This window comes from Macaca thibetana, chromosome 14 (genome assembly GCF_024542745.1).
Source record: "Macaca thibetana thibetana isolate TM-01 chromosome 14, ASM2454274v1, whole genome shotgun sequence".
Taxonomy (NCBI): domain Eukaryota; kingdom Metazoa; phylum Chordata; class Mammalia; order Primates; family Cercopithecidae; genus Macaca; species Macaca thibetana.
Window position 1 is genome coordinate 25,075,891 of NC_065591.1, and position 24,480 is coordinate 25,100,370.

At 36.8% G+C, this 24,480-nt stretch overlaps 1 protein-coding gene across 10 annotated transcripts in view; it reads left to right on the forward strand.

Moving 5' to 3' along the window:
* The window catches only part of LRRC4C (leucine rich repeat containing 4C), a 1,316,491-nt gene that overhangs the window by 1,100,367 nt on the left and 191,644 nt on the right, over nt 1-24,480 (forward strand). For all 10 annotated transcript variants that reach the window (XM_050758335.1, XM_050758338.1, XM_050758336.1 and 7 more), the window contains one exon: nt 8,084-8,177. The gene's annotated coding sequence lies outside the window, so the exon portion shown is untranslated. The remainder of the gene's footprint in view (nt 1-8,083; nt 8,178-24,480) is intronic.

Here is a 24,480-nt window from a genome sequence, read left to right on the forward strand (position 1 = left end):
TTTTATGAATTCTGCTTGAGATACTTTTTGTTGCTGTTTAATAGACTAAAAATTTAGAAAATGTACAGGCAGAAGAGAAGTTACAAAAGACTCATCACCAACACCTGGCCCAGTGCATAGCTAATTCAAGTAAATGTTTATTAAGGGAATGGCTGACTGATAGACTGACAGATGGACTGACTGACTGACTAAATCAGTGACTATGAAAACATATTCATACACTGAACTCAAATCCAAGATTATTTTGAAGCTCCATAGCTTTTGATGAATATCGCTTCTCAGCCTTTTGGCTAAGAGCAAGTGTAATTAATACCAACTTCTTTCTGATAACAGATAATAATAGAGGCCCTTTTCTTGGTCATTCATTTTCTACAAGGGAACAGTAAGGCTCAATGAATTTGAAATAAATATGAAACACTGAGATTTCCCATTTAGATCTTCCTATTTATTTATGAAAAAAAATAGCCTCTCTATGTAAGCAAGGCATCTCACGTGACTCCAAAGGGCATGCATTCTCCAAAAGTAGCCTCTGTTGAAAGTCCTGTCATTGGAAATGGCAGATTTCTGCATGGCTCCTCATAGAAGTCAACAGGAGACTTACATTTCTTTCTCTGTCATTGAGAGAGGCTCCTATTAGCGATAAGGATGCACCTCAACTCTCAGACATAGACCACCTCAACTAACCACATTCAGCATTAAAATTTCCCAACAGTAGTCCTACACTTGAATCTTTTCTTGTGGTATTTTTTACTTCTAATCCACAAGCAAATCCTATTAAGATTTCTTCCAAAACATATTTCAAAACCGATCTACATTTCTGTGTCCATTTCCACGGCTATGTTTGAAACCTTTATCACTCTTTCCCAGATTTCTGAAATATTCCTGAACTTTCCTCTCTGTACTCAATCTTACCTTTACAATCCATTTTCTATACACTGGTTATTATCATCTTTAAAAAACTCATATCAATGGCTCTCTCCACTTATATCTTAGAAGATTTCATTGCAATGAGAATGAAATCCAGCAATGCTGTCAGGAGCTGCAAGTTCCTGCATTGTTTGATTTCTGTCTAGCTCTCTTAATTTCAATTTCTAGCAATGTCTTTATCATACTCCAGAAGCAATGGTTTTTTGTTTGTCCTTGGACAGGTTAAGTATTGCAAACTGATCTAAGCTTCTTTGGCCCTGCACAACACACAGCAATCGTTTTTTGTTGTTGTTGTTTGTTTGTTTTTGTTTTTGTTGTTGTTGTTGTTGTTGTTTTGAGACTGAGTCCTGCCTGGAGTGCAGTGGCATGATCTTGGCTCACTACAACCTCCACCTCCTGGGTTCAAGCAATTCTCTGCCTCAGTCTCCTCAGTAGCTGGGATTACAGGTACCTGCCACCATGCCCAGCTAATTTTTGTATTTTTAGTAGAGACGGGGTTTCACCATCTTGTCCAGGCTGGTCTTGAACTTCTGACGTAGTGATCCACCCACCTCAACCTCCCAAAGTGCTGGGATTACAAGCCTGAGCCACTGCGCCCGGCCAGACTTATTTTTGGTAAATAATAATCGCAAAGAAGCCTGAGCCCATAGTGTTAGCTATGCCCTCAGTACTTAATTTTGGTAAACACAAAGTTGTATTAGACAAACATGCTTTCAATAGTGAGCAAGCAAGCAACAGTTTTTATAACCTGTTCTAAGTGCAACAAAATTCCACCTTTTTTTTTTTCATTTTTTTTTTTTTTAGGTTTTCAAAATGCCACCTTTCAGCAGACAGCATTCCAACCTTATGGTTGGATCAATCAGTGTTCTTCTCACCCATGGCTAGACAGAGAACCAGTTACAGATCAAAGTTTTGGGTGTCATCCCTAACTTAAAGATACATGCCTCTGGCCTCACTAGATTCTTAAATGGTCTTAATCTGATTGTGAGTAGTATCTCAAATATGTTTGTCAATCCATATATGTTGAACACCATTAATTTCTATCATCCCAATCATTGACACATTTATTTGCTGGAAAATGACAGTTTCTGATATTAGCTATGATCATTGGCTGCCTGGTGTTGATTAAAAATGAAAAAAATAAGTATTAGTAGCTATCTTTCAAACATGACTTTTTTATATAATCCTAGCAAATATGGTTTCTTTTTTTTTTTTCTTTTGAGACAGGGCCTTGCTCTGTTGCCCAGGCTGCAGAGCAGTAGCACCATCAAAGCTTACTGCAGCCTCTATCTTCTGGGCTCTAACGACCCTCCCCACTCAGCCTCCCAAGTAACTTGGACTATAGGCAGGTGCCACCAAACCTGGCTATTTTCCTTTTTTAAGTGATGGGGTCTCACTATATTGCCCAGGCTGATCTTGAACTCCTGGTTCAAGCTGCCCTCTTGCTTTGGCCTACCAAAGTGCTGAGGTTACAGGCATGAGATATCATGCCTGGCCTGGATTCTTAATTTAGATAAGTGACCCTTCCTTTCCTGGAGTCAAAGCAAAAGTAGCTGAAACTTACATAATAATACTGAAGTAGTTTCTAATAAGTTGAAGACATTTTAACATTAAGGTCACTTCAGAAATTTTGCACTGTTGTTGGCTTTGTTAGGAAATGGCATGAATATGTTTCCTAAGGCTTTACCCATGTCTGGCTCTTTCTCGTTCTTCAGGTTTAAGCTCAAATTTCACCTTTCAACTAGTCCTTCCATTGCCGATCTATTTGTAGAAGAGAAATAATACTAATAAAGTAATAATGGTAACTATGACTATACTAATAGTAATTTTGAGCATTTCTATTTGCTAAGCACTGGGCTAATCTTTGTGTATTTATTTATTTATTTATTTTATTTATTTATTTTGAGACAGAATCTCGCTCTGTCACCCAGGCTGGAGTGCAGTGGTGCAATCTCGGCTCACTGCAACCTCCGCCTCCCAGGTTCACGCCATTCTCCTGCCTCAGCCTCCTGAGTGGCTGGGACTACAGGCGCCCGCCACCACGCCCGGCTAATTTTTTGTATTTTTAGTAGAGATGGGGTTTCACCGTGTTCACCAGGATGGTCTCGATTGCGACCTCGTGATCCGCCCACCTCGGCCTCCCAAAGTGCTGGGATTACAGGCGTGAGCCACCGCGCCCAGCCTATCTTTGTGTATTTATTAACTGATTTAGTCCTCAAAATAAGACTATGAAGTGGAATAGTTAGCTTCAATTTACAGCAGAGGAACCTGAGGCACAAGATCTTGCCAACACAGCATAATAGAGAAATAGCAGAGCTGGGATTCGAATCCCCAATCCAAAGCTTATGCTCTTCAATTAAGCAGCCCTGTCTGACCCCATCCTAGTCATTATCACATCACCCTGTTTATTTCTCAATAATTTTTACCCTAATCTGTAAATATTTGTATTTGCTTAATTGTTCTGTCTCATTTATCAAGAAATGTTTCTCAAGAATTGTTCTTTCTCATGCTTTCAAGAAAATATAGATATCTTGAGAGCTGGGACCTTACCTAGCCTATTCGTTACTCTGTCACTGGATCTAATACTATCCCTGGTGCATAGTTAGTGCTCAGTTTATTGTTTTTCATAAGTGAGTGAGGGTGGTAGAACTCAGATACAGCACTGCTAATTCTAATTTTCATTGCCTATTTCATTTTGCCATGAGATTTAGAATTGCTAAGCTTCTATGACATTCTCCGCTACCTGTGTCTTGCATCTGATGTCATATGAATTCAAGCGTGGATTTACTAAGTCTTCTTTTGACATCTGACAAAAAACTCCTCACCTTTATGGAAAAAAACCACTCACCTTTCATCCATTCTCTGTGCTATTGCCAGAGCAATACTTTTAGAATCAAGCTTACTTAAAATCCATCAGAACTTCTGCATCTGCATAATTTTAAGGATCATGTTCAAACTCCTTATGACATATGACATAGCTCATTAATTGGTCTGCCTAATCATGGATGTCAATTTGTTACATTCACACTTCTAGGTAAGCATGTGTACCTACACACTAAACACACATAAACTCACACACAGTCACATACTTGCCACCTATCACACTAATCATTCTGAATTTCTTGTTCATTGAAGGGAAGATATCAGGCTCTTTTACGGGGTCTTCCCTCTGACTAGTGAGATCTTCTATACTTCCTTAATTAACTAATGCCTACTTGGTTTTAAAGCCTAATTTCTTCAGAAAGTTGTCCTTGATCCTCCTCAGTCTTATCTAGGTACCTCCAATAGCACCTAATACATACATTGTTTAATCCGAGAATATGTCATATTATTCTATAATTGTTTATATACATTACTACCTCATTCAATAGAGGGTGGGTTCCTTGAAGTAGGATCTGTGTTGCTTTTAGCACAGTGTTCTTTCCAGAATAGGTGCTCTAGAAATATTTGATGAAAAAATCCATAGGAGAAAAAAAGGAATAAGCTCTAATTCTAAAGCAACCCGAGACATGAGAATCATCTGTGGCAAACTGTCCTTCAGAGGTATGTTCACTTGCTAGCTGCATTTTATAACTTTAGTGGATAGGGCCAACATTATTCCCTGGTGATGTCAATACGGCCCCTTCATCAGTCTGAAAAATCCGCTGGCAATGAAAATACATGGAGTCTGGAAACTGTTTATGAAACGATGAAGGTGAGTCAATAGACTCTGTTCCAAGTTGGCAAGAAGAGATGTTGTCCTAAACATCTAAAGCGCCATAATTCACATTGAGCTGCTCATTAATTTAAATATTAATGTAAATTTAAAACATGTTGTATTGATTTGGAACTATTTTTATATGAATATTGCATAACTGAGCTTCTAACAGCAGAGTCCAAATGGACATTCCTTCACATTAACTTATTATAATTAAGAGAACAAGTGACCTTTCCCCTTTTTTGTCATGTAAAATCATTTGTTTTAGTTACAACATTTAGCTATGAGAAGCTATAAGAACTTCTGCCTTTGAGTGCAATTGCTTTAGGCTGTTCTGAGCAAAAGGATTCATTTCCAAGCCTATTATTTTAGGGTATTGAACATTTAATTTCAAATATGTATACAGATTTGTGTCTTTCCCATTTCATTGGTGAGTAAAATAAAGTTACCATGACAATCCTGGTTAATTTAGTCTCTTTTGTTAGTACTTCAGTCATAATCTCTTTTTATTGAGATTTATATTTCCAAAGGAAAATACAATTTACAGAGGATATTCCATTATATTATTCCCACAGAAAATAAATTATAATGATGGTGAGGATGCTGACAATACCTGGATATGTCTATATATGCTTACTCTGGGACAGACCCTGATGCAAAGTATCCTATAGAAATTTCTTCATTAAATCCCAAAGCAGCACAAAAGGGATGGACCTCTCACTATCCTGTTTCATAAATTAGGATAGTGACCCATAGAAAAGTTCTACAACCAGGAAGTGGGGCTGCTGACCTTAGGTTGGTCTGACTCCAAGGTCTTCTGTAACCTATGCTCCCTGAGTCTTAATGTGCACAATGTGATTGGCACATTGAAGCCTAGAGAAGTGAATTTCTTGGCCGGGCACAGTGGCTCACGCCTGTAATCCTTGCACTTCGGGAGGCTGAGACAGGTGGATTACCTGAAGTCAGGAGTTTGAGACCAGCCTGGACAATACGGCAAAACCTCATCTCTACTAAAATTACAAAAATTAGCCAGGCATCGTGGCACATGCCTGTAATCCCAGTTACCCAGGAGGCTGAGGCAGGAGAATCCCTTGAACCCAGGAGGCGGAGGTTGCAGTGAGCTGAGATTGCCTCACTGCACTCCAGCCTGAGTGACAGAGTAAGACTCTGTCTCAAAAAAAAAAAAAAAAAAAAAAAGTGAATTTCTTTTTTAAAACATGCAATTGAAGAATCAGTGCTACCATTGAGAAGCTGGGTAGATGAATGAAATCCTAAAACCTGCTTTCTAGTTCATGGACATATTGTATCTTACTCCCTTCACCTGTGCAGTATAATATTTAGTGAATCGATTGGTGAGTCCCTTCCAGCCCCACATTTAATGAAGCTGTATAATATGATTCACTTTGTTCTAACCAACAAACCCCCTGCCTTGTTCTCATCACAACCACCTGTCGTAGAACTTCTAATCTGATGCTATATCCCTGCCAGCAGCCCCATCACGCTCAGTTCTCTGTACTAAGAATCCTGATATGAACAAATTTATTTGAAACTTATTAAATACCAAGTAGAAAACTCAGAAGAAGGAGGAGGCATCATTTTGTCCCCCTGAACATACAATTGAAATGGAATGCAAAAATCAGATTCCTGAGAAATTAGACAAGGCATTCAGGTATGAAAAGATCAATATCAACTGATGCATTCAGAGGCTAAGATACAACAGGTCTGATAGAATCTGCTTCAGTTGAATATGTGCGGGCCCAGAAGTAGCCATCAACTTCTGTAGTGCCAGGATACATAGCATAGTTCATAGTAAGAAAAAGTATCGGCTTGGGGATTAAACAGACTTGCCAGTTCTGCCACTTATCTCTTTCTGGGTTAAACTAAGTTGTTTAACTGACTTGAACATCCTTACCTCTGTTTCTTAATCTGTAAAATGAGAATTATAATCCAAATTTTTATGGAGTAGTCATGAAGCTTAATTTGTAAAGTAATGTAGAGAGATTAGCCCAGTACATTAGAAGTATAATGCAAGCTTAGTTTCTTTTATTCTAATAATAGTAGCAAACAAATCTGATATGCCAGTTTTAAAATTATCTTTGCAAGTAGTAATTTCACCTATCACTCAACCCTTCAGTTTTAGGAAATGTATTGTTTTTGCAAGACAACAACATATGAACACTAATTAAATATGAATATTTCAACCAAAAATACCTTTTTCCTTGGAAGATATGTGAGGGGAAGAAAATCATCATATCATGCTAAATTCTGTAAGCTATCTTACATATTTTTTGTAAGTGGTTTGCCCAGTCCCTTCAGAATTTCAACTTCTCCTTAACATCAGGATACCTGAAGGATGGACAACTGACCTACTGGTCATTAGGCTCCAAAGGGTTATTAATCTTCTGAGTTAAAAATAAAATTGTACTAAACTCCATCAGGTAGATAATTAATTTTTTTCAAGTAATACACGAATCTCAAATTCACTGACTACAACCACCTTAGTATCACTTACCTACAAATAACTCATGCTCGAGAGAGAGAAGTTAACAATTGGTATATATAAGTGTATAAAAATTCAGGCTTTATTTAAGCATGAGAGTTTTGCTTCCACAAAATCTTCCTGATCATTCTACCCATATCAAAACATACCCTTAGAAGGAAAATTATCGTAGAATTTGAAAGATGGAAGGGTCCTTGGTGGCAATTTTGCACAAAGCTTTTTGTTTTACATGTGGAGCAGTTAAGACTCAGTAAGTTTTGGATTCTTGCCCAAAATTATCTGGCTAATTATGGCAGGGTTATGAATTGAATCCAGTTCTAATTCTCAATCCAATGTCTATTTTTACTTATTTTCTGTGATGCTATATCAAACTGAGAAATTTGTAAATTACAGTGTATATTTTCTAGTTTTTTAATGTCAGTTTCAACTATTAGAGTTGAAATAAACTGATAATTATCTGTATTGTTTTTAGCTCATGGCCAGAGGGAAGAATTAAGAGCAGGAAGTCTTTTAAATTTATGTACAATAAGCTATTTATAGATAAAAATCTTTTCCAGTGAAATTCATATGACACATTTCAATAAAATGCAATGAACATTAACAAAGAAATGAAAGACTAATAAATCTAGAGTTGGGTAAACTAAATCAAACAGATATATATATATATATTTATATACATATTCGATATATCAATATATAAATATTCAATATATATTATATATTCAATATATAAATATATACATATTCAATATATAAATATATACATATACATATTTGCTATAGTTTACCCATGTCTTGATTTGTTAGTCATGTAACACACACGTGTGAAAGACGTTCTGTGATTTTAAATTACTAAATTATATTGAGGGAATGTAACAGGCAGGGATGTCTAATACTAAGTTTGTTTTCACTTGTATAGCATGATTTTAAAATATGATATTTATGTTATCTTCCACCAGGTTTAAAGAAGTATCTGCAGAAATCCAGAGCACTTATTAAACTTCTTTGAGTTTTCTCAGGAAGATCAATACCTGTTGGAGAAATTTTACTAAGGTAAGTTCCAAATACCACTAATCTATTCTTTAGGGGCTTCCATTCTAGCTGCTGTAGTTAAGAACAAAGTGAGGTTCACTAAGTCAAGAAAATAGACAAATAGAAAACCATGCGTCGCTTTTATTAATGATGCAGTTAATACTTGGGGATAACATTTCAGTGAGTGTGACAAAAATGAAATTCCTAACATTTAACTACAGCATTAGATAGATTTATCCATCTAGGCCCAAGAACCAGGCATCGCTTTTATTAATGATGCAGTTAATATTTGGGGATAACATTTCAGTGAGTGTGGCAAAAATGAACTTCCTAACATTTAACTACAACATTAGATAGATTTACCCATCCAGGCCCAAGAAGTGCGTGGCAACTGCAGGCTCTCCCAACATGGCAGCCTGCCCTATGAAATTTCTAGTATGGAGTGGCAGACCTGAGTGTATCTTCTTTCAAGTAGCTCACTGTAAAGATGAAGGGGAAAAGAATGTGATTGACAAAAATCTTGCTTTGAAGTTCACCAATCAAATAAGCAATTCTACCGACCAAGAAGAAGGGAGAGAAAGGGGGATAAAGAGAGGCCAGAAGAGCTGCTATAATGGAGTTTCTTTCACATGGAAGAAAAAAAATTGAAATGAGGAATGAGTATTTTTTTCTGTTACCATTGAAGGATCGGAGAGACCTACCTAAAAGGAAAAAGGCTCTTTAGAGGTTGCATCAGGATTTTCTTAACCTAGCAGCACACTAAGATAATTTCTCCTGGGTAATGGAGGAAGCCACAGGACTGAGATTCTCCCTGCTTTAAGAAATATTCTAGGCAAAATTTTTCCCACCTTCCTACGTGAAGTCAGATATTTTCAGAATCACAATAGACATGCTGTCTGTGCTATCACAGAGCAGATGACTGTATAGTACACTACTACCACTTATGTTTTTACTTATTTTTAAACAAAATAAAAACCCATTACAGATAGTAATTTTCAATTTTTGAGGCATACCGTTAAGTTATTCTGTAAAGGGCAGGTGGAGGGAACAGTTTAGGTAGTAAAAGAGCTTAGTTAACTCCTCAGTGTATTTGTCTCAATGGGGATTTGAAACTCTAATTTAATAAACAACCTGTGCACATGGATTTATTTATTGGTAAAAACAAAACCAAGGAAATATAATGTATTAAAAATATAAAAAGGAATCGTAAGCTTGAAGAAAGTAAAATAATGGACTTGGTGCAAGACTATGAACCAAGCCAAGTATCTGTAGAAGGTAGCAGGATTGACTTGATATTCTCCATTAGATGCTGCCTCTATAATGAATGAACCCTGCTCCTTTCATATTTGTGTTTTATCATCTACGATTGAAGGTCATTTCATTCCAAAAAAATGTTTGGTTTATTTTGATCATTTTATTTGTTCAAATTTTGATGATTTGTCCTTTTGACTAGACTGGAGCAGTAAAGGCAAAATAGTAATAATAATAATAACAATATTAATAATAAAAATAAATTAGACCATTGTGGCTTCTATAGAGAAAGAGCAAGCATCAGGATTGACTACACCACTGTAAATACATATTACAAGGAATAATTAAATACATATTATAAGGAATAATTAATAATTAAAAACAAAATAGGGTTACTATCTGGAAGGTAATATCTATACTTGATATTATTTGGCATAGATGAGTATAGCGACGTTTGGAAATTGTTTATTATCAATGTTCTCAGGTATGTCTTTCAAGAATATCAAAGGTCTACTAGACTGATCAATATTTTTAATTTGACACTCAAAACTTATACCTCTGGAAGCTAATATGTAAGCTTAAATGTATGGTTAAATGTATAAAGGCTCTGATCCTGCCTGTGTTCACTTTGAAAGGAAGAGACTACTCCTTGCTAGCAGGTTACTGCTGCTGTAGAGAATATAGACTTCTGCTCTCTAAAAGATGAGCCTGATTTCTGTCATCTTTCCCCTTAAGAATGGAATGGGAACACTTTAGATTTAAAATAAGCTGCTCCCTACCTTTAAACAAACAAAAAAAGGTAGCATAGTGTTGTAACTTGGTAATGAGTGGCAAAAACCATATGTGAACTAATGAAACCATGAAGGAAGTAAAGTTAATCTAGTAATTGAGAAGATGATCTCAGGAAGGAACATTTAGGATGGACCAAGAGACATGCAGAGAGACGTTTCAGTATCTTGAAGAAAGACATAGAACGGCATGGGTTTCAGGAAGTATAATCACAAATGCCTACATTGAGGAACTTGCCTGCATGGCTACAATTGTCAGTGAAGTATGAATTCATGAAAAACAGGACAGATATGTAATTTATTGTCAGCTCTAGAATTTCAAGGTAGAGCATCCTTCTGCTAAGATTTCAGTCTGGATACTAAGTTATACTTAGATCCTGTGGAAAGTACAACCCATTATGCAAAGGGACATCTAACCCTAGAAAATTAAAATACTGTGCTGAAACAAGAATGAGGAATAATAAGGAAATGGAAAGACTAGGACTGCTGTGAATGAACCAAATCCAAGAATCCTTTGCAAAACAACAATATTTAAAAAAGGAATAAAGTGGTCCTAAGTCAGTAGGATGTCCTGCTCCTAAAAAAAAAAAAAAAAAATACAAACCCTAATTTAGGACCTTTACGGAAGACCCCAGAATTTCCCCAGATTAAGTTCAATAAAAGAGGTTTGCATCATTGAATTTTAGCAAACATTAGTTGAATAAATGATTAAATGATTAGATTAATTACGAATGTATGAGATTATTTTCCAAAATATACATTTGCTCATCTAATTTAGAATGAGTAAATCCTAGTTTTCTCCTTTTTCCCCATATTCCCACAGCTTTTATAACATTTTTATTACTATATTAGGGAACTAAATTTTTTAAAAACCAGGTAACTTAAGAGAAAGCTATATAGATCCCCAATAGGTCTATCCTAAAAAGTTTATCTCAGAAGTTCAAGGCTATCTGGTTTCCTGGCACCCATAAATCACAGCTTAACCAAATCACATCATAGTGAAAGCATTCTAAGTTTAATTTTGCCTTGAGATTTATGAAGCTTCTAATGATATTTACATTCATGCATTTGATAAATAAATGCATAACAAATTCTATAGAATGTTTGGATATTCAGAGAAATTTTCCAAGAACCCTTTGTGAAAATTTATTAAACTCCTAGAGATCAGAAAATGCAATCACTCATTTGATTAACTATCATAGCTCTTCATTTTCTGTTGCCTGTAAGCATTGTCATGCAGATTTTTTGTCCTATCTGAATAGGGTTTGGCCATATCCCTACTGATGTTTACTTCTGTCTTCTTTTTGCTAGTAGAGGGACTGAGAATTATTGTCTTCCAAAAGGTCAGTAACTGATTAACTGGACAAAGCAACAGATAGGAACAAGTAAAGTTCCAAATAGCCTTGTCAGGTTTCTGATTCATTCACAAAAAGTAGACATCTACATGAGTAAGTTGTGGTGGCTGTTACTTTATGATTGACATTTTTATTGAGCAACAAATAGAGTTCTACTTATTTCTGAAAACATATCTATAAATTGAATTTCCACAATGTCTATAATGAGTTACATAATTTCAAGTGAAACAACATTATTGCCTCCAATCTAAAAAGAACTGAAAGAATATTTGCTATTATTACATCTGTGGGAATTTTTTGATAAAAAATGCATACACTTTTTCCAGTTTGGGATGTCTCTGAAATTTGGTTGTATTGGTAGTGGCTAAAATAGTTATTAGATCTAACTCATAGAGTTCTTGCTAATAGAACAAACATGCCCACATTCCCATGATTCAGTCCTGGTTAACAAATCTGTACACTATAAATCTAATGTAGCCCTACTCAGGGAGATTGAAGCTCTATGGGATGCCTCCTCATTGCTCTTTAAATTTAAAACCAAATTAAAACATCCTGTAGTGGTAAGAGTTTAGAGAAAGATCATTTTTATAAATTGCTGTTCAGAGTATAGTTTAATATAACTCTTTCAGAGACCTATATGGTATGTGATTCAAATGTCTTTAAAATGTGCCACTTCCTTTTCTAAGATTGCAAATAAATCAGTGGATAAATGAAGACATATCTACAGGCATGATCATTAGAGTATTGTAAGCAGTTGCAATATATTGGAAACAACTTAAAAAACTAAAAATAGAGTGCGTCATATAGTTTATTGATATAATGAAACACTATACAGTGTTTCACAATGCTGCTGCTGCTGCTCTGAATGTATAGCTATGGGACTATATTTATAATATTAATTTTAAATTTCTGATTACAAGAAATTATGTAAATGTGACATCAATAATTTTATATATTACATGTATCAGAAATGTATATGTGTAGAAAAATATCTAGATAATAGTATTATTTGGGGGTAACATTTCCTTGTTTTAAAGCAAGAAATAGACATGTAGGTACATAAACTAGGAGAATAAAATAAATTACAAACTAAGCAAAAGCTATTTAAAGGATAAAAATGACCTCTTCCTCCTCTAAAATACACACACATGCACACCCACACACCACCCCTTTATAATCCATATTGGGTTTTTTAATTTTTTCATTTTTTCCTGTCTGTGCAGTATTTTTTTTCAGCTTTGTTTAACTGACATAATAATTGCACATATTTTGGGAGTATATAGTGATATTGCAATACAGATAATATATATTGATTAGCATATTCATCACCTCACCCCTTTATTATTTCTTTGTGTTGAAGCATTCAATATCCTCTTTTTAGCTCTATGAAACTATATAGTATATTTTTGTTAACTAGAGTTGTCCGATAGTGATACAGATCACAAGAAATTATTCCTTTCTAGCTTTAATTTTGTATCCTTTAACAAATCTCTCCCCATCTCTGTTTCCCCTACACTTCCCAGACTCTAGTATCTTCTGTTCTACTTTTTACTATTATGAGATAACTTTTTTTTAGCTTCTACATATGAGTGAGAACATGTGGTATTTAACTTTCCGTTCCTGGCTTATTTCACATAACATAATGTCCTCCAGTTCTATCGATAATGCTGCAAATGACAGGATTTCATTCTTTTTTATGGCTGAATAGTATTTTATTGAGTATATATACTGTATTTCGGTTATCCATTCATCTGTTTTTGGGCACCTGGGTTGAATCCATACCTTGGCTATTGCGAATAGTGCTGCAATAAGCAAGGGAATATAGATGCTGATTTCCTCTCCTTTGGATAAATGCACAGTAATGTGATTGCTGGATCACATGGTAGTTCTGTTTGTAGTTTTTTGAGGAATGTTCATATTTTTCTTCATGTTGGCTGTACATGTTTACATTTCCAACAGTGTATAAGAGTTCCCTTTTCTCTAGATCCTCATTAGCATTTGTTTTTTTGTTTTTCCTTTGCGATAATAGCCATCCTAACTGGGGTGATGATAACTCACTTCGGTTTTAATTGGCATTTCCCTGATGATTAGTGAGGTCGAACATTTTTTCATATATTTTTGGCCATTTGTATGCCTTCTGTTGAAAAATGTCTATTCGGATCATTGAGTCATTTTTTAAAAAATCAGATAGTTTGCTTTGTTTTTCTCTTCTGTTTTTTATTTATTTTTTATTCTTCGCTGTCAGGATGTTTGAGTTCTTTTCATATTCTAAGTATTAATCCTCTGTCAGATAAACAGTTTGCAACTTACTTCTCCCATTCTGTAGGTTGTCTTTTCATTCTGTTCATTGTTTTCTTGGCTGTGCAGAAGCTTTTAGTTTTATATAATACCATTTATTTGTTTTTGTTTTTGTTGCCCATGCTGTTGAGGTCTTACTCATAAAATGTTTTCCCAGACCAATGTGCTAAAGAATTTCCCCACTATGAACAGGGTGCGGTGGCTCACACCTGTAATCCCAGTACTTTGGGAGGCCAAGGCAGGTGGATCACGAGGTCAGGAGATCAAGACCATCCTGGCTAACAGGAAAACCCCGTCTCTACTAAAAATACAAAAATACAAAAATACAAAAAAAAAAAAAAAAATTAGCCGGGCGTGGTGGCAGGTGTCTGTAGTCCCAGCTACTCGGGAGACTGAGGCAGGAGAATGGCGTGAACCCAGGAGGCGGAGCGTGCAGTGAGCCGAGATCCCATTACTGCACTCCAGCCTCGGTGACTAAGCGAGACTCCATCTCAAAAAAAAAAAAAAAAAAAAAAAAAAAGAATTTCCCCCCATGTTTTCTTTTAATTGTTTCATAGTTTGGGGTCTTACATTTAGGGCTTTGATCCATTTGAGTAGATTTTTGTGTATTTAAAACTCTAGTTTTGTGCTTCTGCATATGGATATCCAGTTTACCTAGCACCATTTATTGAACAGACGGTCCTTCCTCCGACGTACGGTCTTGGCACCTTTGTCAAGAGTCAGTTGGCTATAGATATATGAATTAATTTCTGGGTTCTCTATTCTGTTCCCCTGGTCCTGTGAATTTATCATGTTTTCATGTTATCATGACTCCTCTGCCTTAATCTGTAACAGTGATAATAACTCTTGCCTGTTGTTGTAAGTCATAAAATTGAAGGGCTGCAACAGCCAGCAACATGGTAAAACGCCTGGGAGGAGGTGAGGAGTAAAAACTAACATAAACAAATCTGTTTGATCAATTACAAATAGGACAAAACAAAAAGAGTGTGAGATGTAATGTCCAGAGGTAGAAATTGACAAGAGACTTTGAGGATGGTGAAAGGGAAAGGCAATCATTTATTTGCCATTCACCAGTAAAGCTAAGACCACTTCTGGTGTGGTAGACATTTGGGTCTCAGTGAAAGGAGTGGATGAGTCGCAAAAATGATGGACTTAGACTTCTGCAAGCCTGTAAAGTGCAAAAGAGAGGGCACCTTGTCAGTGAAGGTATCAAGGTGTTGCCTGGGAGAGCTTGAGCCCTCATATAACTGCTGTCCAATCTCTGGAAGCAATTAAATGCTCAAATAAATGTCCTTCAAGTTAAGCTGACTACATTTTCATCCAGATTGTTGACACTATCCTTCTGCTAGACTATTGGAACCATGACCATATTGTATTCATGGAGTAGTTAGTATCTGAGAGGTAAAGGAAAATCTTTTTGCAAGTAAGACTAAGGAACCCCTCAATAGCTCTGGATTCTCTTGAATTTACCTTTCTTTTAGCATTCTTGGATAAAACCGGGTTGGTGCTGTGAAGGGTTGGGAATCCCTTTTTAAAAAGGTCTTGAAGGCATCTGTTCATGGAGGAGTTTACCTAACCCAGTCTACTTATCAATACCACTATCCTAAAAATAATGGCAGGTAATAATAAACGATGTGAATAAATTCCCATGCATATGGCTAGAACTAAGCTCCTTTACATGAATTATCTCCTGGAGTCACAGCACTCTTTTCACCTTTACTTCAAAGGAGGAAGACAAAAGCTAAATAACTTACTTGTTCAAGATCATTCAAATGGAAAGGAAGTAGAAATGGGATGAAAATCTAAGCAATATGATTCAAATCTTCTCAAGCATTGGTGGCTCTATTGTTTATTTATGGTTACTGTTATTGATTAAGGTAGCAATAATAATTCACAGAAACTGACAGAAAGTATAACCAAGCAACAGTTTCATGCAACTCAGAATTTAAATTTTTCAAACTTTTTTTTTTTTAATATCAACAGAAGGGAGTTGGTGAGTTAGAACTCCATTGTTCATCTTGAGTTCTCTTCTTTGGCCTTAACCCAAGGAATAAATCTATGATAAATAACAAGACATAAGTGAACTCCATAGCTTTAAGACACTGAGACATACAAAACCATAAAGCACTATAATGTACACGAAAGGGGAAAATTATTATTATTATTTTTTTGAGACAGTCTCGCTCTGTCGCCAGGCTGGAGTGTGTGGCATGATTTCAGCTCACTGTAACTTCCACTACCAGGGTTCAAGCAGTTCTCCTGCCTCAGCCTCCTAAGTAGCTGGGACTACAGGTACATGTTACCACGCCCAGCTAATTTTTGTATTTTTAGTAGAGACAGAGCTTCACCAAGTTGACCAGGATGGTCATGATCTCTTGACCTTGTGATTCACCCATCTCGGCCTCGCAAAGTGCTGGGATTACAGGTGTGAGCCACTGGGCCCAGTCGGAAAAGCACATTTTAAGTATGGTGCATTTGGCAAATGGCAACGTTTTGGAAAACAGAGGTGAAATAAAAATTACCTGCTAAATCTCAGCTATTATACAGCATATTTCATCTGAGAATACTTAAAAATAAAATGCCCAAGAAGGCAAACTATTAAAACTTCTATTTGTATGTGATCTTATTTTCTCTGTGTGCCGAAAGATATTTTCTTTCCGTGTTGTCATTGTCTTCATTGAGCACTTACTCATTAAGTACATGTTTATTGAACATGTACATTATACCACAAAACTAGGCACTAGGGTTACCCAGGAGAATAAATGCTGTCTTCTGTGAAGGGAAAGAAAGACAGGCCCTGAGAGCTTAATATCTTAATAGTATGGTAGAGATAAGAGGAACAGATGCACATTAACATAAAGATATATACGCTTGCCCATATACGCATATGCTATCTTGCCACACTGCAGGAGAGAAATATCAATCACACTGAGGATATTAACAGAATGTCTGGGTGGCTTCCGCCTTGATCACAGAGGATTTTATGGATGAGTTGAGTTTTGAAAAGTTTTGGAAAAATAAATCACAGGATAAAGTATGGTTGCACAGAATATATAGACGTTTTCTGATTTGGCAGAGAGAATGACACTAAGGATCTAAGGAATCCTCAGTATCTTTAAAAACTATAATTTGAACTAAGAACCACCTCAGGTGAGCCATACAGTGTATCACATTCAGAATTAATGCATATGATTTTCAAAATATTTTCAAATGGACCCCAAACAAAACAAAACTCTTTGGATTCTTCTTTAGGACCCAGTCTTTGGAAATGAGATAATATATAGTTATTATGCTTAATTCTAATAAATAAAGTAAACCAAAGTCCTTTTAAAGGCTTTGACTTTAAATCAAACCAGCATAAAGTCAGCACTGAAAATTAGTTTTCAAACTTAATAAACATATTACTTCTCTCACCCTTGAATTCTTTATTGAGGAGGCAGGATGGTTGTTGTGAGTTAATGCATATAAGAGCGTAGCACAGTGTCTGTCACATAGTAAGTGCTCATTAAATGTAAGCTAGACTAGTGCTTCTTTTTCTTTCTTTAATAGAGATGACTGGAGGATACAGCACACAAATCATGCATGTACTGATTGATGCACAATGATAGAAAGTTCTGTTTTGCTTCAATAAAATAGGTTTATTGATGTTACTATAGCCTATAAATCGTGGCAAGCAATGTGGTACAGTGATGAATAAGATAGACTGCTACCTGGAAGGGCATCAGAGTCTGTTAGGGCCCATTTTCAACTAACCACAGTAGCTACTTGGGGGTTCTGATTCATTCCTTATTTACCTGTAAATTCCTAAGAAATTCAGGGACCTCAAAAGCATTTTCCTTTCATAAGAAAGCATTTCAAAATGCCTCTAGCACATTGTTGTATTGAAGCGTTGTTGTACTTTTGAAAATATGTTCCAATTTATAAAATACTTTTACCCTCTTCACAATATGATCTTCATGATTATTCATGAAGTAAGAATAGGGCTGCAGGAAATAAATGGAGAAGCAGGGGGATGATTGGAGGAAACTGATACTTCACGGACTTAAATGACTCTCCCAAGCTAACGGAGTTAGTGAGTAAGAACGCAGTACTTTCTTCTGCATTAGGTTGCCTCCAGATAGGATGAGCAAGTCACCTGTTATTCCCCTGACTCCAGGTAGGGCCAGCAGGAGGGAAGAAAATGGGCCTTTGGCATGCTTCCCCAGAATTTTCAGCATCCCTCTTCAACCATCGTTTCCCTGCTCTAGTCAAATATATCTTCTTGCTGCTCCTGGGGGCCTGAGCAGCCATTAAGATCCCACTTTTGGTAGGGCATGGGGGCTCTCGCCTGTAATTCCAGCGTTTTGGGAGGTCGAGGAAGGTGGATCACTTAAGCTCAGAAGTTTGAGACCAGCCTGGGCTACATGGTGAAACTCCATCTCTACAAAAAATACAAAAAAAAAAATAGCTGGGTGTGGCAACACGCACCTGCAGTCCCAGCTACTTGGGAGGTTGAGGTGGGAGGATCACTTGAGTTGTAGAGGTGGAGGTTGCAGTGAGCTGAGATCGTGCAATTGTACTCCAGAAACAGAGCAAGACTGTGTCTCCGAAAAATAACAACACTTCTGCTCCTTTCTTCTCCATCCCATTCACTCAAAAGTATTCTACCCTGTAATGATAGTAACTGAAATGAAATATGGTATACTCATATAATGCAATATTATTTGGCAATAAAATGGAATGAAATAATGATATGTGGTATGGCGTACTTGAAAGCATTATGCTGAGTGAAAGAAGCCAGATACACAAGACCACACATGGTATGATTCCATTTATATAAAATACTGAATATGAATATGATATGGATATAGATCTATATCAATCTGAATATACAATCAGCAAATCTATAGAAATAGAAAGTAGATTAGCGTTTACTGATGGCAGGGTGAGGGCTTGGGAATGACTGCTAATGGGTACGAAGTTTCTCGGATGATAAAATATTCTAAAATGACACTGTTGTGATGGTTGCATAACTGTGAATATGCTACAGTACAGCCTGCATTGGTGTGAACAAACCATTAAGGGTGACTCTGGTGACGGCTCAGAAGGAGTGGAAGTGAGCTGTAAAGAAAGTTCCATACTTCTTAGAGAATACCTATATGATCATGAACAGAATGTTGATAGAAATATGGGTGGTACAGCCCATTCTGATGATTCCTATGCATGTACATTTTATTGGCTCATGTAACCAGAGTAGCTTCAGGTATGATTAGATCTAGATGTTTAATACCTAATAAGCTGATACATGGAATCTATCACTCTTAATCTCATAGCTCTACTTCCCTCACTGCTGACATTTTTCTCAGGCTGGTTTTCGTATGTGATGGCAATGAAATTCCCAAACTCCAGATTCACATTCCATCATTTTGGCCACCTCAGTGGATCAAGGGTTTCTCCCTTCTTATAGTCCATGAAAAAAAAGTTTGTGGTTGGCTTGTCTTGAGTCATTTGCCCAGCAATTATGTTACCTGACAGTTTAAGCTATTTGTCCTCCTGCCTTTCTCTTATAAGGACCCTTATAATTACATTGGACTCACCAGATCATCCAGGATAATCTCCCATCTCAAAATATGTGACTTAACCATACCTGCAAGGTCCCTTTTGCCATGTACGAGACATAGCCACAGGTTCCAGAGATTCAAATATGGACATTTTTGGGGGGTTGAGGGGAGGCATTATTCAATGTAACATATTTACAGTGCTATGAAGTGTTAACGCTGGATCTTTAATCCATGTTTCCCAAATTGAAGATCAGTTTCTCTTCTACTTTATCACAACTGCATCATACATCAGTGGCCATGCATAAGCTTGGCTAGATTTCAAACTCTCAGGGAAAAGAGAATTACACCTGCCATAGCAAACAACTGTATGCGTGTTGGGGGAGAATGCGTGATTGTTTTCTGAAACCACAGGAAGAGATGAGGGGGAAAAAGGTTCAGTTTCAGTGCCGTCACTCCACACTAGCAGTGCCTCCTTGGCTCTCTTTTTTGATTAATAAAGCAATAATGTAGATTTGCTTGTACCTCCTTTATTTGATAAATTCTGTTTCTAGCAAAAGAATACAAATTCCATCAGCAGGCAAATCACTTAATAGTTTTCAAATGACAACTATAATTCTTTCTCAGCTGTTCCTACATGTGCAAAGAGAAACAGAGAATTAAGGCAGTTGCATGAATAATTTGAACAATAAACCTCTATTGGCTCAATTATCTATTTCAACAAGCATCTGGAGATAAGTTTAATTTTGTGTTCTCTAACTTTTTTTAGTTTACTTTAATGTTTTTAGTCATTGCCTTATAATAAGCCATTTATTTCTTTTGTGTCCTAAATAAAATTTAACAAACATTTAATGAGCAACTAATATATGCCAGCAACTGTACTCATTTCGCTGGTGGCTAAAAAGACAGAAAACAATGAATCTCATTCTCATGCAGTTTTCAGTTTCAACAGGAGAGATGATACTATTATACACATAACTATACAACATGGCAGAACAAAAATGACATTTGAAAGTATTTAGAGGGAGAAATATCATGCAGTTGGAAAGAATTAGGGGAAACTTCCCCTAGGAAAAGAATTTTAGAGGATGGATAGGTGTTTGCAAGGCAGAAGCTGGGTTAGAGAGTGTTGCAGTAGAGAGAGCTACACAGGCAAGGCGGCAGGACAACCCAGGACTAATCTTGGGAGCCTCAAGTATGTTGATATGCTGGGGAATAGGGAACGTGCAAATTTCTCCCAATCATTGAAAGAAAGAAAGGGACACTTTACGTCCAGTATTTAAAACTATCTGATTTACGCATCCCAACACCCTAGCAGTTTTCAGTAGGGTGGTGGGGAGGAGAGGATTAGTTCATGTCTGTAGACATTTTGATTGTCATAATGGGGGGGTGAGGAGGTGGAGTGGGGAAGAGAGGATGCTACTGCCATCTAGTGGGTAGCGGCTAGGAATGCTGCTAAACAACCTACAGGACCTAGGGTATCTCCCCAAGCAAAAAAAAAAAAAAAAAAAAAAAAAGATAGATATTAGATAGATAGATATAGATAGATAGATAGATAGATAGATAGATAGATAGATAGATAGATAGATGAATTGAAATAGCAATTGTGCCACAGATAAAAAAAAAAACCATGATAAACTTGTGAGGTTGAACTATAATTTTCACTTATTTTATTGATGACGAATTGAGATCTTTTGAGATTTCATAGCACGTTTTACCCAAGATCATTAAACAGTGAATGGCAGTACAAGCTTAGGGACGTGTTATAAAGGGTAATGAATGGGGATATCAGCATGTAGCTAATGAGAGTCTCTGAATGTGGGCGTGGCAATCATTGGAGCTACAGTGAAATGACAGTGCACATGAAGTGCTGAGCACAGCGCCTGGCACAGAGTAAGCACTCAATAAGTGGACCATGCTGTTTGCATGACAGCTGGTGCTTTTGGCTGTGTATTAGCCATGGGTGGGTTGGATTGGGGCAGGATGGGAAGAGTGCTCAGGGTCTGAACTGGAGTGAAAGCAGGTAGAGTGTAAAGGAAGGGACACATGCCATACACTTTGCCCATGGGAGAACGAAAGAACCTGGCAGATAAATGAATGTGGGGGTGTGTATCGAGGACAGTTTTGAAGGTGACTCTGGTTTTGAACATGAGAAACTAATTTTCACCTCACTACTATGAAGTGAGCAGCTGCTGTGTTAGGAATTATTAGACTTATTTAAAACAGGCAAACTGAGACACGGAAAGGGAAAGCAATTAGTTCAAGGTCACACCATATTTTGAGATTTCTTTTGACACTTTGGAAGAGAAAAAGGCTGACCTTTTTAAAGATACAGTAACTAAATTTTTATAGGAAAGATAAGGACAAAATGACATTTTCCTTAATACACCTCCAAAAAGTAGTTTTAACATTAATGTTGCTATACATCTATATTGATGAAAACAACTTTAAACTCTAGTCAGGCAGTCTGGCTGAATGACACAGGTAGAGACACCAAGGAACAGTTGCTCAAAGAGAATGGGCCAAAGTTCTGTTTTGTTGGTCACATTTGCTACATTATTAAGGGAGAGACAAAAAACAACCTGGTTGGTCAAGTGACCACATGTAGAAGTCAGAACCCATAGTAACGCCCAACTTGGTATCATACATTTGTTAATAATAGCAAATATGACTAATAATTGAGAGCTTATTGGATGCCAGCAACCGTGCTAACTATCCTTCTGCATTACTTCATATTAATCTTTGTAATTCTGTAGAACTGGCGTAACCAGTTATTGATGAGGTCTCTGAGGGTTAGAGAGGTTAAATAACTTACCAAAGTCACACAGCTAGGACATAAGGGAGCCAGTACTCAAACTTCTGGTGCTGGGCTTAAGAGCCCAGACTTTTATCCAATGTTATCTATGTATGGCTAGAAGTTAAGAACATACATTCTTCCTTTTTTCATATTTGACAAATGTAAATAAAACTGGATACATAGTCATTCAATTAAGACCTCCTTAGGAGTGACCCGAGAATATTTCCAACAGAAACAGCATGTTGCCTTCTCAAATCTCTACCTCTACGTCTTATCAATATTATGCAGTTGATTTCCAGATCTAACTTTTACCATTTTAGCTATTCATTCAAAAATTTGAATCCTGCACTTGCTCTGTGCTTGCTGCCATTCTGTGAGTGGAGTATATGCCATGAACAGGAAAGTAAGGTCTGTACTCTCATGGACCACACATTTCAGCAGAGGTAGACAACTCCACCCATAAAAACAGATATCAGATAAGGGCTCTGCAGAAAATTTAAATGTTGCAAGAGACATGGGGTAGCTACTTGAGTTGCTTGAGAGGGATGACCTCTCTTAGAAGATCAAAAAGATCAGTGCCTGCAAAGAGCAGAGGGGAATGTCCTAGGCAGAGAAAACAGCTAGGGCCACGGCCCTATTCGAGCACCAGAAGAATGTCCATATGCCTGGAGAGGCCAGTGCAAGGGCAGGAAATGTGGGATAACGTTGATGCCTATAATCCCAGCACTTTGGGAGGCCGAGGCGGGCAGATCACGAGGTCAGGAGATTGAGACCATCCTGGTTAACACGGTGAAACACCATCTCTACTAAAAATACAAAAAAAAATTAGCTGGACATGGTGGCATGCACTTGTAATCATAGCTACTTGGGAGGCTGAGGCAGGAGTGCTCAGGATCTGAACTGGAGTGAAAGCAGGAGAATCGCTTGAACCCAGGAGGCAGAGGTTGCAGTGAGTCGAGATCGCGCCACTGCACTCCAGCCTGGGCGACAGAGCAAGACTCTGCCTCAAAAATAAAATAAAATAAAATAAAAAAGGTTTAAAGTCTAAAAGAAGTTGAGAATTTGAAGCAGGTAAAGGAGGATTTTGTAAGTCAATACAAGGTATTTTAATTTTATTTCTGGTACAATGAGATGCCTTTGAATGAATGTTACCCTCTTTCACTAGACTTTCTTGTCTAAACGGGTAGCTTCTGAGGTAGAGAAAAAGTTAAAGATCCTAAGAAAAACTAATTTTACCTTGACTTTATTAGTTAATATTTCATATGAATAAAAGAGAGTGAGAAAAACCCCAAACTCTTTCAGTAGCTTCATTTATATCTGAAAGGTGTGTTTTTTGACACTTCAGTCAATCAGTGGGCGCCATTAATCTACATATTATGTTACCAGAAGCTGTGTTTCTTTTTGACTTTCCTTTTCTTTTGGTTCTTCTCAGTAAATCAATTCATGTCATTTTCATTTGAAATCCAGTGACATTTAACTGTACAGGCACTTAGAGGTACCCTCCTATGACTTGAAGCTTAATCAGATAAATTACTTCATAATTGACATTTAACCATTTCTATAGTTTCTATCATTAAAACACATCATGTCAATTTCATATGAAATCCAGTACCTTAAACTGTACAGCGCACTTAGAGGGTTAACCCTAATTGCATTACTTGTCAGCAGCACCTTAAGGAAAAAGAGCTAGGACTTCCAGGGCCCTCAATATCTCCAAATTACACGTGGAAAATGACTTGATACAGGTCTGTAGGTCTCTATGGAGGGAGCTTCTGAAATAGTTGACTTTGGTGAATGATGTTGGCAATTTGGCTCCTAACATTTTCCAATGTTGTATTTTACTGCAAAAGGAACGTTTGAGCAAGTATTTGTAAGATGTCATCAATTTCACTTTAGAATTTAGCTTTTGAAAAGGCTGCACTTGGAAACTTTTGGGAGCATTTCCTGCAATTATGGTTTAAGACAGTTGGTTTGTTTTATGAAAGGTTGAATAATGTCAATCACATTGCTCTGTTGATCTACCTGAAAGCACTTTGTCATGCCGCAATATTCGAATAAAAGCATAAAATCTAAAAGCCCAAAGGTCTCTCAAAGGCCATCAGTCTACTGAGGCCCAGACTTTAATACTTTTTATGTCCTTAATGTGAGCATACAAGTGGCTCAATATGGTGCTTTCAACTTTTCTTTTGTCGGATATTTGCATTTTAAAACAAAAGTAAATAAAAGAAAAAAATGTTTTAATTGTAAAATTATAAGAATTAATCACAAATTGAAGATTTTTGCTTTAAATTAAAGTAA